The 17,365-nt window shown below is 41.5% G+C and overlaps 1 long non-coding RNA gene across 1 annotated transcript in view; it reads right to left on the minus strand.

Moving 5' to 3' along the window:
* Nucleotides 1-408: 408 nt before the first annotated feature.
* The window catches only part of LOC309961523, a 443,244-nt gene continuing 426,287 nt past the window's right edge, over nt 409-17,365 (minus strand). Inside the window, exon 2 of the long non-coding RNA XR_014326190.1 lies at nt 409-480. This is a non-coding gene — a long non-coding RNA (uncharacterized lncRNA). The remainder of the gene's footprint in view (nt 481-17,365) is intronic.

Below are 17,365 nucleotides of genomic sequence, written 5' to 3' on the forward strand. Positions count from 1 at the left end.
CTCCCCCCCGGCCTGAGTGAGCCAGAGCCCCCGAATCAGCGGCTCCTTTAACCCCGTCCTGTCTGAGCGAAGAACAGACGCCCTCCAGCGACCTACATGCAGAGGCGGGGCCAAATCCAAAGCTGAACCCCTGGGGGCTGTGAGAACAAAGAAGAGAAAGGGAAATCGCTCCCAGCAGCCGCAGAAGCAGCGGATTAAAGCTCCACAATCAACTCGATGTACCCTGCATCTGTGGAATACATGAATAGACAACCAATCATCCCAAATTGAGGAAGTGGACTCTGAGAGCAACATTTATGATTTTTTCCCCTTTTCCTCTTTTTGTGAGTGTGTATGTATATGCTTCTGTGTGAGATTATGTCTGTATAGCTTTGCTTCCACCATTTGTCCTAGGGTTCTATCTGTCCGTTTTTTTTCTTAATAATTATTTTTTTATTTTAATAACTTTATTATATTTTATCTTACTTTATTTTACTTTATCTTCTTTCTTTCTTTTTTCTTCCTTCCCTCCTTCCTTCCTTCCTTCCTCTCTCCCTCCCTCCTTTCTTTCTTTCTTTCTTTCTACTTCTACTAATTCTTTCTTGCTACTTTTTCTCCCTTTTATTCTGAGCCATGTGGATGAAAAGCTCTTGGTGCTGCAGTCAGGAGTCAGTACTGTGCCTCTGAGGTGGGAGAGCCAACTTCAGGACACTGGTCCACAAGAGACCTCCCAGCTCCACATAATATCAAACGGCAAAAAGTTCCCAGAGATCTCCATCTCAACACCAGCACCCACCTTCACTCAAAGACCAGCCAGCTACAGTGCTGGACACCCTATGCCAAACAACTAGCAAGACAGGAACACAACCCCACCCATTAGCAGAGGCTGCCTAAAATCATAATAAGTCCACAGACACCCCAAAACACACCACCGGACTCAGTCCTGCCCACCAGAAAGACAAGATCCAGCCTCATCCACCAGAACACAGGCACTAGTCTCCTCCACCAGGAAGCCTACACAACCCACTGAACCAACCTTAGCCACTGGGGACAGACACCAAAAACAACGGGAATTACGAACCTGCAGCCTGCAAAAAGGAGACCCCAAACACAGTAAGATAAGTAAAATGAGAAGACAAAAAAACACACAGCAGAGGAAGGTGCAAGATAAAAACCCACCACACCTAACAAATGAAGAGGAAATAGGCAGTCTACCTGAAAAAGAAATCAGAATAATGATAGTAAAGATGATCCAAAATCTTGGAAATAGAATGGTCAAAATGCAAGAAACATTTAACAAGGACCTAGAAGAACTAAAGATGAAACAATGAACAACACAATAAATGAAATTAAAAATACTCTTGATGGGATCAATAGCAGAATAACTGAGGCAGAAGAATGGATAAGTGACCTGGAAGATAAAATAGTGGAAATAACTACTGCAGATCAGAATAAGGAAAAAAGATGAAAAGAACAGAGGACAGTCTCAGAGACTTCTGGGACAACATTAAACTCACCAACATTCGAATTATAGGGGTTCCAGAAGAAGAAGAGCAAAAGAAAGGGACTGAGAAAATATTTGAAGAGATTATAGTTGAAAACTTCCCTAATATGGGAAAGGAAATAGTTAATCAAGTCCAGGAAGCACAGAGAGTCCCATACAGGATAAATCCAAGGAGAAATATGCCAAGACACATATTAATCAAACTGTCAAAAATTAAATACAAAGAAAACATATTAAAAGCAGCAAGGGAAAAACAACAAATAACACACAAGGGAATCCCCATAAGGTTAACAGCTGATCTTTCAGCAGAAACTCCGCTGCCAGAAGGGACTGGCGGGACATATTTAAAGTGATGAAGGAGAAAAACCTGCAACCAAGATTACTCTACCCAGCAAGGATCTCATTCAGATTTTATGAAGAAATTAAAACCTTTACAGACAAGCAAAAGCTGAGAGAGTTCAGCACCACCAAACCAGCTTTACAACAACTGCTAAAGGAACTTCTCTGGGCAAGAAACACAAGAGAAGGAAAAGACCTACAATAACGAACCCAAAACAATTAAGAAAATGGGAATAGGAACATACATATCAATAATTACCTTAAAAGTAAATGGACTAAATGCTCCCTCCAAAAGACACAGATTGGCTGAATGGATACAAAAACAAGACCCATATATTTGCTGTCTACAAGAGACCCACTTCAGACCTAGAGACACATACAGACTGAAAGTAAGGGGATGGCAAAAGATATTTCATGCAAATGGAAACCAAAAGAAAGCTGGAGTAGCAATTCTCATATCAGACAAAATGGACTTTAAAATAAAGACTATTAGAAGAGACAAAGAAGGACACTACATAATGGGCAAGGGATCGATCCCAGGAGAAGATATAACAATTGTAAATATTTATGCACCCAAAGTAGGAGCACCTCAATACATAAGGCAAATACTAACAGCCATAAAAGGGGAAATTGACAGTAACACATTCATAGTAGGGGACTTTAACACCCCACTTTCACCAATGCACAGATCATCCAAAATGAAAATAAATAAGGAAACACAAGCTTTAAATGATACATTAAACAAGATGGACTTAATTGATATTTATAGGACATTCCATCCAAAAACAACAGAATACACATTTTTCTCAAGTGCTCATGGAACATTCTGCAGGATAGATCATATCTTGGGTCACAAGCCTTGGTAAATTTAAGAAAATTGAAATTGTTTCAAGTATCTTTTCTGACCACAATGCTATGAAACTAGATATCAATTACAGGAAAAGATCTGTAAAAAAATACAAACACATGGAGGCTAAACAATACACTACTTAATAACGAACTGATCACTGACGAAATCAAAGAGGAAATAAAAAAATACGTAGAAACAAATGACAATGGAGACCCGACGACCCAAAACCTATGGGATTCAGCAAAAACAGTTCTAAGAGGGAAGTTTATAGCAATACACTCCTACCTTAAGAAACAGGAAACATCTCGAATAAACAACCTAACCTTGCACCTAAAGCAAATAGAGATAGAAAAACACAAAAACCCCAAAGCTAGCAGAAGGAAAGAAATCATAAAAATCAGATCAGAAATAAATGAAAAAGAAATGAGGGAAATGATAGCAAAGATCAATAAAACTAAAAGCTGGTTCTTTGAGAAGATAAACAAAATTGATAAACCATTAGCCAGACTCATCAAGAAAAAAAGGGAGAAGACTCTAATCAATAGAATTAGAAATGAAAAAGGAGAAGTAACAACTGACACTGCAGAAATACAAAAGATCATGAGAGATTACTACAAGCAACTCTATGCCAATAAAATGGACAACCTGGAAGAAATGGACAAATTCTTAGAAATGCACAACCTGCCAAGACTGAATCAGGAAGGAACAGAAAATATGAACAGACCAATCACAAGCACTGAAGTTGAAACTGTGATTAAAAATCTTCCAACAAACAAAAGCCCAGGACCAGATGGCTTCACAGGAGAATTCTATCAAACATTTAGAGAAGAGCTAACACCTATCCTTCTCAAACTCTTCCAAAATATAGCAGAGGGAGGAACACTCCCAAACTCATTCTATGAGGCCACCATCACCCTGATACCAAACAAGACAAAGATGTCACAAAGAAAGAAATCTACAGGCCAATATCACTGATGAACATAGATGCAAAAATCCTCAACAAAATACTAGCAAACAGAATCCAACAGCACATTAAAAGGATCATACACCATGATCAACTGGGGTTTATTCCAGGAATGCAAGAATTCTTCAATATATGCAAAACAATCAATGTGATAAACCATATTATCAAATTGAAGGAGAAAAACCATATGATCATTTCAATAGATGCAGAGAAAGCTTTCGACAAAATTCAACACCCATTTATGATTTAAAAAACCCTGTGGAAAGTAAGCATAGTGGGAACTTTCCTCAACATAATAAAGGCCATATATGACAAACCCACAGCCAACATCGTCCTCAGTGGTGAAAAACTGAAAGCATTTCCACTAAGATCAGGAACAAGACAAGGTTGCTCACTGTCACCACTCTTATTCAACATAGTTTTGGAAGTTTTAGCCACAGCAATCAGAGAAGGAAATAAAAGGAATCCAAATCAGAAAAGAAGAAGTAAAGCTGTCACTGTTTGCAGATGACATGATACTATACATAGAGACTCCTAAAGATGCTACCAGAAAACTACTAGAGCTAATTAATGAATTTGGTAGAGTAGCAGGATACAAAATTAATGCGCGGAATACTCTGGCATTCCTATATACTAATGATGAGAAATCTGAAATAGAAATTAAGGAAACACTCCCATTTACCACTGCAACAAAAATAATATAATACCTAGGAATAAACCTACCGAAGGAGACAAAAGACCCGTATGCTGAAAACTGTAGGACACTAATGAAAGAAATTAAAGATGATACAAATAGAGATATACCATGTTCTTGGATTGGAAGAATCAACATTGTGAAAATGACTTTACTACCCAAAGCAATCTACAGATTCAATGCAACCCCTATCAAACTACCACTGGTATTTTTCACAGAACTAGAACAAAAAATTTCACAATTTGTATGGAAACACAAAAGACCCCGAATAGCCAAAGCCATCTTGAGAACGAAAAACGGAGCTGGAGGAATCAGGCTCCCTGACTTCAGACTATACTACAAAGCTGCAGTAATCAAGACAGTATGGTACTGGCACAAAAACAGAAAGATAGATCAATGGAACAGGATAGAAAGCCCAGAGATAAACCCACGCACATATGGTCACATCTTTGATAAAGGAGGCAGGAATGTACAGTGGAGAAAGGACAGCCTCTTCAATAAGTGGTGCTGGGACAACTGGACAGGTACATGTAAAAGTATGAGATTAGATCCCTCCCTAACACCATACACAAAAATAAAGCTCAAAATGGATTAAAGACCTAAATGTAAGGCCAGAAACTATCAAACTCTTAGAGGAAAACATAGGCAGAGCACTCTATGACATAAATCACAGCAAGTTCCTTTCTGCCCCACCTCCCAGAAAAATGAAAATAAAAACAAAAATAAACAATTGGGACCTGATAAAACTTCAAAGCTTTTGCACAGCAAAGGAAACCATAAACAAGACCAAAAGACAACGCTCAGAATGGGAGAAAATATTTGCAAATGAATCAACTGACAAAGGATTAATCTCCAAAATTTATAAGCAGCTCATGCAGCTCAATAACAAAAAAACAAACAACCCGATCCAAAAATGGGCAGAAGACCTAAATAGACATTTCTCCAAAGAAGATATACAGACTGCCAACAAACACATGAAAGAATGCTCAATATCATTAATCATTAGAGAAATGCAAATCAAAACTACAATGAGATATCATCTCACACCAGTCAGAATGGCCATCATCAAAAAATCTACAAACAACAAATGCTGGAGAGGGTGTGGAGAAAAGGGAACCCTCTTGCACTGTTGGTGGGAATGTAAATTGATACAGCCACTGTGGAGAACAGTATGGAGGTTCCTTAAAAACTACAAATGGAACTACCATATGACCCAGCAATCCCACTACTGGGCATATACCCTGAGAAAACCATAATTCAAAAAGAGTCATGTACCAAAATGTTCATTGCAGCTATATTTACAATAGCCCGGAGATGGAAACAACCTAAGTGTCCATCATCGGATGAATGGATAAAGAAGATGTGGCACATATATACAATGGAATATTACGTAGCCATAAAAAGAAACGAAATTGAGCTATTTATAATGAGGTGGATAGGCCTAGAGTCTCTCATACAGAGTGAAGTAAGTCAGAAAGAGAAAGACAAATACCGTATGCTAACACATATATATGGAATTTAAGGGAAAAAAATGTCATGAAGAACCTAGGGGTAAGACAGGAATAAAGACACAGACCTACTAGAGAATGGACTTGAGGATATGGAGAGGGGGAAGGGTAAGCTGTGACAAAGCAAGAGAGAGGCATGGACATATATACACTACCAAACGTAAGGTAGATAGCTAGTGGGAAGCAGCCGCATAGCACAGGGAGATCAGCTCGGTGCCTTGTGACCGCCTGGAGGGGTGGGATAGGGAGGGTGGGACGGAGGGAGACTTAAGAGGGAAGAGATATGGGAACATATGTATATGTATAACTGATTCACTTTTTTATAAAGAAGAAACTAACACACCATTGTAAAGCAATTATACCCCAATAAAGATGTAAAAAAAACAAACAAACATAAATTGGATCTATTTTTCCTTCTGTTCATCTATCAATTTTCCCCTGCCAGTTTATCACTTGAAACTTCAGAGAGTTAAGGACAGGGGAATATTGGGGAGTAGGGAGCAGAATGGTTTAAAATAAAGAAAGACTATAGAAACATATATTCTATAATCACTTGAAAGTAGGATGAGGATAGAACAGGACATAGCAATGGAAGCTTCCAAAGCCAAAACTACAAACTTTCACCTTGACCACTGAGTACTGGAAAATGAAAGATGATTACAGATAAGTCATGTCTTTTTCCATGTATTTCACAGATTGACAGTTCCAGACTTCACATGGCTAGTAGACCAGACGAGGCTAATCTCTAGACTCCAGTAGGGAAGCCTTTCTTTCAAAATTGGAAAAAACAAAAACAAAGGAAATCTCATTATGTTCAGTCTTTAAGCTCTTGGGTAAAACTGTCAATAAAACATGCTTGTTCCTGATAAGGAAATCAATTTGATTAAAAGTGCACTAAGACCATAAGTTTTTCCCTCCTAGAGCCAGTAAGCCATCACCCCTTAGTGAGTAATGATTTTCCATACTAATCAACAGAGCTTAAATACAGCAACTAACTCAAACATAAGCCTTTTATTAAATTAGTTATTGATTCAAAAATCTATTACTCAAAATCTAGATTTTCGAATTTTTATTTCAAATGTATAATTTTCCACCATCACAGACACCAAGAATTCAGAAATATGGATCACCGTTGACAAACATGCAACAGAATTATACCATTACAAAGCACAGATAATTTTTCATGAAGTAAGAGTCAGGACTCATCTTTCATTCCACACCACAGTATATGAAATTCAATTACCTGGCCCGCTGTCTCAGATAGATAATAAGAATGTGGGCTTTGTCTCCAGACATAAAAAGGAAAAAGCAGCAGCTAGAACTACAGAGGTTGATGCAAGTTTAAAAACACAGGCAAAACTCGTGATCGAAGTCGACTTGATGACAAGAAGAAGCCACAGTTGGTTTGAGAGACTGGCAGATGCGTATCATTCTTTCATTCTATTATCAGACATTTATGGTGTGCCAACTGTATGCCAAGCTCATGTGGAGCCAAACAGTGTTAACCACAGTGCAGAGTTTCAGGCAACCCCAAAAAACTATCATTCAAGTAACCAGTGTGCTGCTGATAACTAGTTTGATTCATGGTAACTGGTCCCTGGGATTTTTCTGCTGTAAAGTGTCAAAAAATAAGTCACTGCCCCCCCCACCTCCACTCCCCCATATCTCAGATGATAAAATTTTCTTCAAGATTTCTGTGGTTTAGATTTCTTTCAGGTACAAATTGAAGACCTAAACCAGATGTTTTTCTATCAAAGACAAAGAAACAAAGCTAAATGAAATATAGCAATCTTTCTCCTTATCTATCGCACCCCTACATGTAGATTCCTAGTGTGCATAAAATTCCCAACATAAGTCACTTGACCCTCTCTTCTAAGTCATGTCCTGACTGTAAAAAAAAAAAAAAAAAAAAAAAAAGAGCAAATCTATGGGGAGGAAGGAGGTAGGTTAGGTACAGAGCACACTGCTCAGAGAGCTAAGGTTTCAATGCGATTTTGTTGTTGAAGCTTGGCATCTACAGTACGGGCATGGGAGGAGGTAGGATTCCTGGTGGTCATGGTGCACCCCCAGGTCCCAGCATGAACATAATTACAGGAGCTATAAAGTCACAGGAAAATGTTTGCTATTCTGGAAAGCCTCGCTCATCTTGGCATTTCAACAAACCCTAGTATATGTTTGCTTCCCTTTTATGGAAACAGCATAATGCTCTTAGCCACAAGTCATTAAGAGACCACAGAGGACAATTTTAGTGTCAGTTTTCATTTTCATCCCAATGACCCTCATTCTTGTCATCTTTATACATCAATTACCCACTCAATTCCCTCCGCCCGTCAGATCAGGAAAAGCAATTCCCTGGAGGAAACTGAAGGAAAAGCAAAACTGATAGGGCATTTGAAGAAGAGATGAGATCAAAATGGGTGAAGAGAAGGTTCATATTCCCTCAACCCAAGAAATAATCAGGTCAACTCAGAAAATCCACCCTTCAGTTAAAATCTGTGGCAAAAATAGTACAAGGCAGCTTTGCCACAAAGTTTGCATGTCTGGCTTCCAGGGGATCTGGTAGGTTAGGACTGGTAGAAAAAAGACTAAGACAAAAATAAAGAAAAATGTAATTAATGGCTGTGTTTAGAAGACACTTTCCATAAAACCACTAATTTCAATAATTATTTAGTCCGTGCTTAGTAAATGCCAGGTACCACATTAAGTCCTTTACACAGATCATCACATTTAATTCTCACAGAAATCCCATGAGGACTGTACAATTATTGTCTCCATTTTACAGATGAGCACACTGATATAAAAAGAAGGGAAGGAACTTGCACGAGGTCAAGATGCTAATAAGGTCCAGATTCTAACTCCCAAGCTCCAATGGTCAACTCGAGCCTAGGAGTCTGGCCTCTCCCCAGAGGAATTGTTCCAGTTATCTTCTGCTATGTAATAAACCACCTTAAACATAACGGCTTAAAACTCTATAATTTATTCTTCTTTCTCATGGTTCTGTGGGTTAAGTGAGCTCAGTGAGGCAGTCTTTGCTTAAGGTCTCTCATATAGTTACAGTCATATGTGATGGCTGGGCCAGAAGTTATCTGACTGCATTAGCCATTTAAATGATGGGGCTGGGCTGCATATCCAAGATGGTGCACTCACATGGCTGCCAGGTGATGCTGGCTGTCAGCCGGGAGGCCAGGGAGGGCTACTGGCAGAGCACCAATACATGACCATACATGTAACTTAGGTCTTTCATGGCAGGTGGGTTCCAACAGGGAGAGTTCAGAAAAGGGAGCATCCTAAGAACAAGGATTCCACGAAAACCAAGCAGAGGTTGCAAAGTTTCTTATGATCTAGTCTCAGAAGTTCTATTGGTCAACAGTGAGTACGAGGCAGGGCCAGATTCAAGGGGAGAATACCATGAAGGATATGAATTCTAAGAGCTGTTGGGTTGATCTTTGGAGACTAACTACTACTGTCATATCTGTGAAGCACAAATCTTTATGTTGCCCTCCTGGGAAGAAGCAAAAGAAGGGAGTCTGGCCCCCATGAGGCTCTGGGAATGGGGAAGTTCTTACAAAGATGTTAAGCCAACTACATTACTAAGAAGCAGACATGAAAACAATAACAAGAAAAGCAAACACCACTTATAGACACAAATTTTAAATCACACAAATAATGAACTCCTCAGTATCCTCCCCAAAGCACTGCCATAAGGATAGTCTTCTGAAGGCCTCATATGTTTTGTGGAATACATGTGATTTCTTCTTTTTTAACTTATCCTCCCTTTATGTATCCTACTGACTTAGAGGCATTATGGTGTGAAATTCAAATACAGACTCTTACCAGTACTCTGAGTCCTTAGGTAAGACTTAACCCCTCTGACATTCTGTTTCCTCATCTAAATAACAGGAATAATAATATCTGCATCTATAGCTGAGTATACATATATCTCTCTACGTCACTGATACAGTCATTGTATAATTCAGATCCTTTTTTCTAAAGCTCACAATTACCAAATAGAAAAAAAATCTGAATTACATTTATATCTCATTTTATAAATTAAAAAAACAAAGAGGAATTAAATTACTTATTAAGAACTTCAGGAGATCAGCAGCCCCAAAACTCTAGCCCCTAGGGATCTTCCCTGGTCCACTTTGCTCAGTAATGGGGCCTCTGCCCGGCAAGGTATCTAGGAACATATGGTCCTAATAGTTCTATACCTAGACAGGAAGATCATATGAGGCAGGTATAGAAGGAGAGAAAAGTCATAGCACAAAGATTATTTTCATTAATAATGAAAATAATTAAGTACCTGTCTCAGAGTAGACATATAATAACACCTGTTGGGTGGATGGGTGGGTGGATGGATGGACAGACAGTTGGAAGGGTTTTAGTTGTAAATGTTTTTCCTCCTGTGGTATCAGAAGATGGAATCTCACTTCCACCTCGGGAAGTTCCCAGCCATTCCATACTCCTTAAGCAGAGAGAGCAGCAGACCATCTCTTTCTTCCCCGCTAATGGTCTTTCTACCTCGATTTGTTCTCTCGACACGTATTTTCTTCTTTCATTCTCCACCTGCCATAAAATATTTAAAAGGAGAGACCAACAGCCAACGGAGATAATTGTGGGCTCTTAGGCTATGGAGGGGGAGCTTTCCTTTCCTCTTTGTTTAATTCTGAGAATGTGGTCCTATCCTCCAGTTTCTACATCCGGCATCAGGCCTAGTGTCAAAACTCTGGAAGTTTTCCCCTAGCAGGCTGTTCTTATGTCAGAAGAGGTTGAGTAGGACTTTTCCTGTTGCCCTGGAATAGGGACAGGGTTCATGGCCGAGGACAAAAAAGGACCTAAATACACCACCCGTTAAAGTGAGCTGACAAAGGGCTTTCTGAAAATCGCCAGAACTACTAATTTCCTCCTACCATTACCAACATCACCCCAACCTCCCCACCCCCTACATGCACAGAACCTTTTCCAAGGTAATCTAAAAGAAAGAGAGGGGATACAGAGTTGGAATTGAGGTCTACCAACCTCATGGGTTCTTGGGGATAAATGTTTTTAGACTGTACCGGAGCGGTGTGCTTCCCCATTCCTCATAAAGCCAAGAGATGGGCAGGTTGCAAGATAATCACCTTTAGAGGCTGAGGGTATATGAAAAAGGGGAAGCTGGCACCTCACCCTTACAATCTTCAGTCCCATCCTGGGATTGCCATCCAAGGAGAGCATTGTAAGGTGTCTCCTGGGAGAGCTTGATGTACTTGACATGCTTCCCCTAGAGTCTGGAGACATCCGTGAATGTAGAGCTCGGTGTCTCATGCTCTTCCGGAGATTTATGAAGGCAAAATCCTTGCTGGGAAGCAGATGGAGGCAACCTATGAGAGGTTTCTCAAGAGTGCTCTAGCGGTTCCCACGGCTACTGCACAGGACATAGCGTTACAGGAGCACGGGGTTAGATGGAGGAGCAGAATTGGGGGGCTGCTCAAGGGGCTTTCAGGTGAAGGGAAGTGAACCCATTTACCCTAGGGCTACCCCTTCCCCTGAGAAAGTGCTGCAAGCATGAATCACTGTTGGGAGCAAAGGAAGACACAGCTACCCTCTCTAAGTTCGTCCTCAACAATAGAAAGGTCCAAAAGAAGATGAACAACAGCCTTAGATTTTCAATCACAGCGTCTTTTACAGAGACTGACACACAGCAGCAAAAAGATCCAAATGAAGCCAGACCCAACCAGAAGACAAGCAGGATTCCTTCCCACCCCTGACTCAGGCCCAGGAATCTAAGATCTTGGTCCTCCGTCCCTTCTCCTTGGCCCCAACCCAAGAAGGTTCCAGTGGTTCTCAACCAGGGCAGAATGGCTCCTGTAGGAGGTGTTTGGGAAAGTGTTGTACGTCATAAAGACTGAAAGGTGCTAGGGGAATCTGTGTGGAGGTCAAGGGGGAAAGTGTTAAGTATTCTGAAATGTACAGAACAGTTCTATGCTAAGAATTGTCCAACCCCCAAATGACAAGATGACTCCCTATAGAAAAACATACTGGTTGACCCAGGAAAGGGTCAGACGACTGTAGACTGTAGACTGTTTCTCCTCCATTGCCACCCTACTCCTGCCTATCAGCCCCCTCTCTATTCCAAAGTGCTGGATTTGTGGGAAAGTGAAAAGACAGTTTATACACTCCTGCCCCAGATCTCCCAAGCCTCAGCTCAAACCCGTGGTTGGGACGAGGGAGGAGATTAGAGTTAAACTGACTCCGAGATTCTGAGATTGACACTTTAAACCACAATGGACTGAAATTTTTATTACCGAAAGAGAGCAGAGAGTTATGGAATCTGCCAAAGATGCTAAAGGGTGGGGAATGGGAATTCAGCTGAACACTTCAGAAATCAGTCACTGGAAGAAACACAAACACTTCATGTTTATACCCCACTTCGTTACAACTCCTCAGTTGCCTCCTCCATAAAGGGGGGTAGGGTCCTGGTTTTCAAACACGCAAAGGAAGGAAGGTCACGGAGAATGTTTCTGTCTGCCTCACTGACCACTGCAGATAAGCCATTGCTGCTCACCCCGCTTGGAAGCATTACATCCTGTTTCCGCCACGAGCTCTGGGTGGAGCCCAGGGGTTGCCATCTAGGGCTGTGGCAGTTGGATGGAAAGCACATCGGAAGCCTGGTAGGGGTGCCGGCCCACGGCACAGATGCTGCACTCCTGCTAAGGTAACAATGGGTAAGGAATAATCATGAGATGGGTTTTCCTCTCCCCCTGCCATGGCAGGTGCTTGATGTCAGAGCCCACTGCCAAATGACCCAAGAGGGAAATGCCCAGGTCAGGAGAGGCTGGGCTGGGATGAGGAGGCCTGGGGAGCATGTGCCTCTCGTACACATCAGACATTGCTCTGTCAGGGCTGTCTCAGCTCACACACAATGTACGGCTCAAATCCCATCTTTCCTTAGGATTCTTCCTAACTCCCTTCCTCTCACTCCCTTTCATCCACATTTAGAGAAACAAATAATTGGAAAGTGCCCCTATTAATACCACATCAAAAATACCTCACCTAATAAAAAATACCAGTTGGTATAGACATTTTCAGGACAATTTAGCAATATCTACTAAATTTTAGTTGTGCTTACCCTCTGACCCAATGCTTCTTCTAGGTATTTATCCTGTGGGCGTGTCATTCATAGCTGTATTCCCTGTGCTTCGAGCCCTAGAACTGTACCAGGTATATATATGTTGAGCAGTGGATGCTCCATAAAAATGTGTTAAATATTAAACAAGTGAACATACAATTGAAAAATAAATTGGCAAGCAGAACAACACATAAGTTATGATTTCACCTAGGCTTATAAAAAGCACAAATTATATTTTCCTTGCTGTTTAAGAAAAAAGGTTGTAAACTTTTTCAGTTCACAGCACATCATCAGAGGTACAGAAGTTGGCATGCTCTCTGAGCACCACTGTCTCTTACCTTATTCTATTGTGCCTCTTTTTCCCCATCACATCCTCACTCCCATTCCCTGCCCACTCTAATGTGTATAGTTAATCTCTGCATCTGTATGTATCCCTGAAAGATAATGTTTTTACATACGTATTCTTATTTTTCATATTGCAAATGATACTGCATAAATCTTATTCACTTTCTTCCCTTTTTCACTATGTTTTAAAGCTCAATCCATGTTAAACCATAGGTACATCTAGTTCATTGAATTGTGACTGCATTATAGTATATATTCCATACTAGATGTCCACCTTGGTTTACTTACTCATTCTCATTGCAATAGACAAAGTCCCTTCCAACTGCCTACCACCACAAACGACTGCAAAAAAAAATAATTCTCCTATGCCATCTCAATAGACCTGTGCAAGAGTCTCTCTGGGGCATATGACTAGAGAGGGAATCGTGTAGTAGAGAATATGTATTCTTCTCAGTTTCACCACGGAGCCACAGGCTGGTTTCCAGAATGGCTGTGACAGCTCACCTTCCCGTCAGAAGCACATAAAAGTGTATCTTTCCCTGTGTGAAACTGTCTGACCGACACTTGGAATTACCAAGCCTTGCAATTTTTTGTTCATTTTATCACTGTAAAGTGGTATCTCATTGCTCAATTTGCAGTTCTCATTTCAAGATTCATGTTCCTTTGTATGTGATCTGCTTTCTTTCTGGAAGATCTTAGAATTTTTAATCCTTGTCTCAGAGGAGCTTTACTTTCACTTTTTTTTTCCTTTGGCCACGCCCTGCATGCTTGCGGGATCTTAGTTTCCTGACCAGGGATCGAACCCACGCCCTCGGCAGTGAAAGCACGGAGTCCTAACCTCTGGACCACCAGGGAATTCCCTTTTTTTCTTTTTTTAATTTTCACTTTAATATATCTGATTGATGGGTGTCCTATTCTCAATGATCTTGAAGAGTGATAAGTGGCCGAGATTATCCACACATTTATTAACGGTGAACAGATAGATCTGAGAAGGCATTCATCTTCCATGCAAACTGCTTGCCTCATGCTGAAATTCCTTCTATAAGATCTTAGTCCAGGACTAACTGGGTCTTTGTTTGGTATGTCCAGTTGCCCACTTTGAGAGAATTCCTACCGTAATGATGGACATGTCAGCTTTTTTTCCCATCTTCCTTAGGTTGAGTTCAAATACTTGTCCCAGAGCAGTGGCTGGTACACAGTAGGTCTCAGTAAATAAGTGCTTTCTTCCCTTCGTATTTTTCGATCCACTGTCTTGGGTTACAAATCCTTTACATATCTGAAAACAGCCACCATGTATCTCTTAGTGTTCTCTTCCTCCAGCTTAATATCTGCTGCCCACAATACACCTTGCACATCAGATTTTTTTTAAACCACCAGCTTCCTATTGGTTCTTTTAGCAAACACACTGATTTGAAAGTCTCCTAGTATCACTTGAAATGTGGTGACCTGGACCTCCAGGTAAATTCTAAACAGAACAAAGCACAGTAGGTCTATGACCTCCTACAATTCCCCTGTAATTCTATTTTGCCAGGTAAGAACACTTTCCCTTCTTAGTAGTAGCAGCAGCCACCTGATGACTTGCTGAACTTGAGGTCAGCTCAATCCCCCAGGCCTTTTTCACATGAACGGTTGCTTATACCCATGGAATTTATTTTGGGGACCACTTAGATGGTTCAGAGTGCAAACTGGAATCAAAATCTGTGGCAAGGGCTTCCCTGGTGGCGCAGTGGTTGAGAGTCCGCCTGCCAATACAGGGGACACAGGTTCGTGCCCCGGTCCGGGAAGATCCCACATGCCGCGGAGCGGCTGGGCCCGTGAGCCATGGCCACTGAGCCTGCGCGTACGGAGCCTGTGCTCTGCAATGGGAGAGGCCACAACAGTGAGAGGCCCGTGTACAGCAAAAAAAAAAAAAAAAAAAAAAAAAAAATCTGTGGCAAGTGTTCTCCTCCAATTTAATTAATTTAACATTTGATTTTTCTCCCTTCTTTCCTCCTTTCAGCTGCTCTACGGTTGATCAAATTATAGAACTAAATAGACCAGGGTTCAAATCCTGCCTCTGCTTCTTCCTAAACCTGTAGCCTTCGAAAAACGCTTTATTCTCTCTGAATTTTTGTTGCTTCGATTGCCTTGGAAATAATAACCTTTACTTCACAGTAGTGTGAAATGCTATAAAAGTTAAATGAGATCTAATATTAGAAAACATCAGACACATAGAAGCCCCTCAGCATGCTAGTTCCCTTCTTCACACTCCTTGCCTTTCCTGCCTGGATCTCAAAAGGGAAGAGAAAGCACTCATTTCCTCCCAGATATGTCTAGACTCCTGATTCCCACAACAAAACATACCCATCTGCTTTCATACTCCCTCAACTCTGTGCTCTCTGGTACAAAACATATTAACTGACCCCAGATGATGCAGGAAGAAGTCCCAGTGGATCGAGGTGTTCCTCTTCCAGGTGACATTTGCAGCCTCACAGAAGTTTCCTAGATTGTCAATGCCTTAATGCTTTTAGGATCAAAGTCAGAGTGTTAGGGTACAAAGTCAGGCAGACGGGATTCTTCCCACCCTCGGTGGTTTGATGTTGACACAGTGTGGCCGTGATATGGCTCAGTGGGAGACGGCAGAGATGGGGGCAGCAGACTGAAGAGTCACACTGGGCCAGTGGCCACCACAGATGTGAGGAGCTCTGTGGGGCTCTCACATCAGCTACTACTGCACAGGCCTCTGGCCACATGTTTGCAATCACACATGAGGTTGCCCTGCACAGTATCAGAAACTCTTGAGGGGGAGATGGAGGTCTGCAGCAAATTGTTTCTGCGGTCCTTGACACTCCCTTCAGCCCACCAGATTCTGTACAGTTCCGTGCAACGCCAGATTCCATCTCAAGCTCCTACCAAAGCATCCCCAGCTTTTCTGCTCAGGGATTTTCTCCAAAACCAAGGAAGATGACTGAGCCTGCATGTAGCCATAGCCCAGAAGAGAAAGAGAAATAACACCTCCCAAAGCAACCCTCAACAGTTGAGGTCCCGGGGTCAGTGGATAAATGCCCCAGCTTCCTGCCCATTAAAAAATTATTTTAGGTGCTTTCTACAAATTTCTTCAGAGCCCCAGTTGCCCACAGCAGCAACCAGCTCAATAAAGTACCTGTACTGGATTTTCTTCCTTTCCTGTCTCATCCTCCCTACTTCCTCATTGTGCTTCCTGGGATTATCTCTCCCATACTACCTGTACCATGGTTTGTGTCTCACTCTACCATTGGAGCTACTCAACCTAAGTCTTACATCAGCTAGAGCAGGGGTCCCCAACCCCCTGGCCGCGGACCGGTAGCAGTCCACGGTCTGTTAGGAACCGAACTGCCCATTAGGAGGTGAGCGGCGGGCAAGCGGGCAAAGCTTCATCTTCCGTTCCCCATCTCTCCCCATCGCTCACATTACCTCCTGACCCATCCCTCTCCGCACCGCCCGCCCCCCGCCCCCATCAGTGGAAAAATTGTCTTCCACGAAACCGGTCCCTGGTGCCAAAAAGGTTGGGGACCGCTGAGCTATAGAAATGGTGACTTTTTTGTTCCTGATAATATGACGCCACTTTGTCTTCAGACTGCTGTGGCCTGAAAGATATAGAAACTTCTTAACTGGTATACTTGGTTATTCTGTAACCTCCCTTCTACTGCCAACAGAATTAACTGTTCTTCCTTCTGCGATCTTCATCATCTTGTATGTGCTTTTATTACTCACTTTCAACACTGCAACACACAGTTACTTGTTAAACATGTCTCCTTCTAGATCTAGAAACACTAGATCTATACCTGAAAAACTATATCTGATTCCAATTTGCATCTCTAGTGCCTAAGCCAGCACCTGGTATATAGTATGTGTTCAACAAGTATTGGTGAATTAATAAACTCCAAAAGATAGTGAGAGGGCTTCCAGTTCAAGACAATAGGCTAAGAAAAGTTATTTCCTCTCCTTTCTGGACTCCATTAAAATGAAAAGAAAAAAGTATTAAAATGATATAAACTCGCAATAACCCAAGAACACTGCAAAGATCACGAGCACTCAAGAGAGTTCAGCAAAAGT

Source organism: Leucopleurus acutus (genome assembly GCF_964270905.1).
Source record: "Leucopleurus acutus genome assembly, chromosome: 4".
Taxonomy (NCBI): Eukaryota; Metazoa; Chordata; class Mammalia; order Artiodactyla; family Delphinidae; genus Leucopleurus; species Leucopleurus acutus.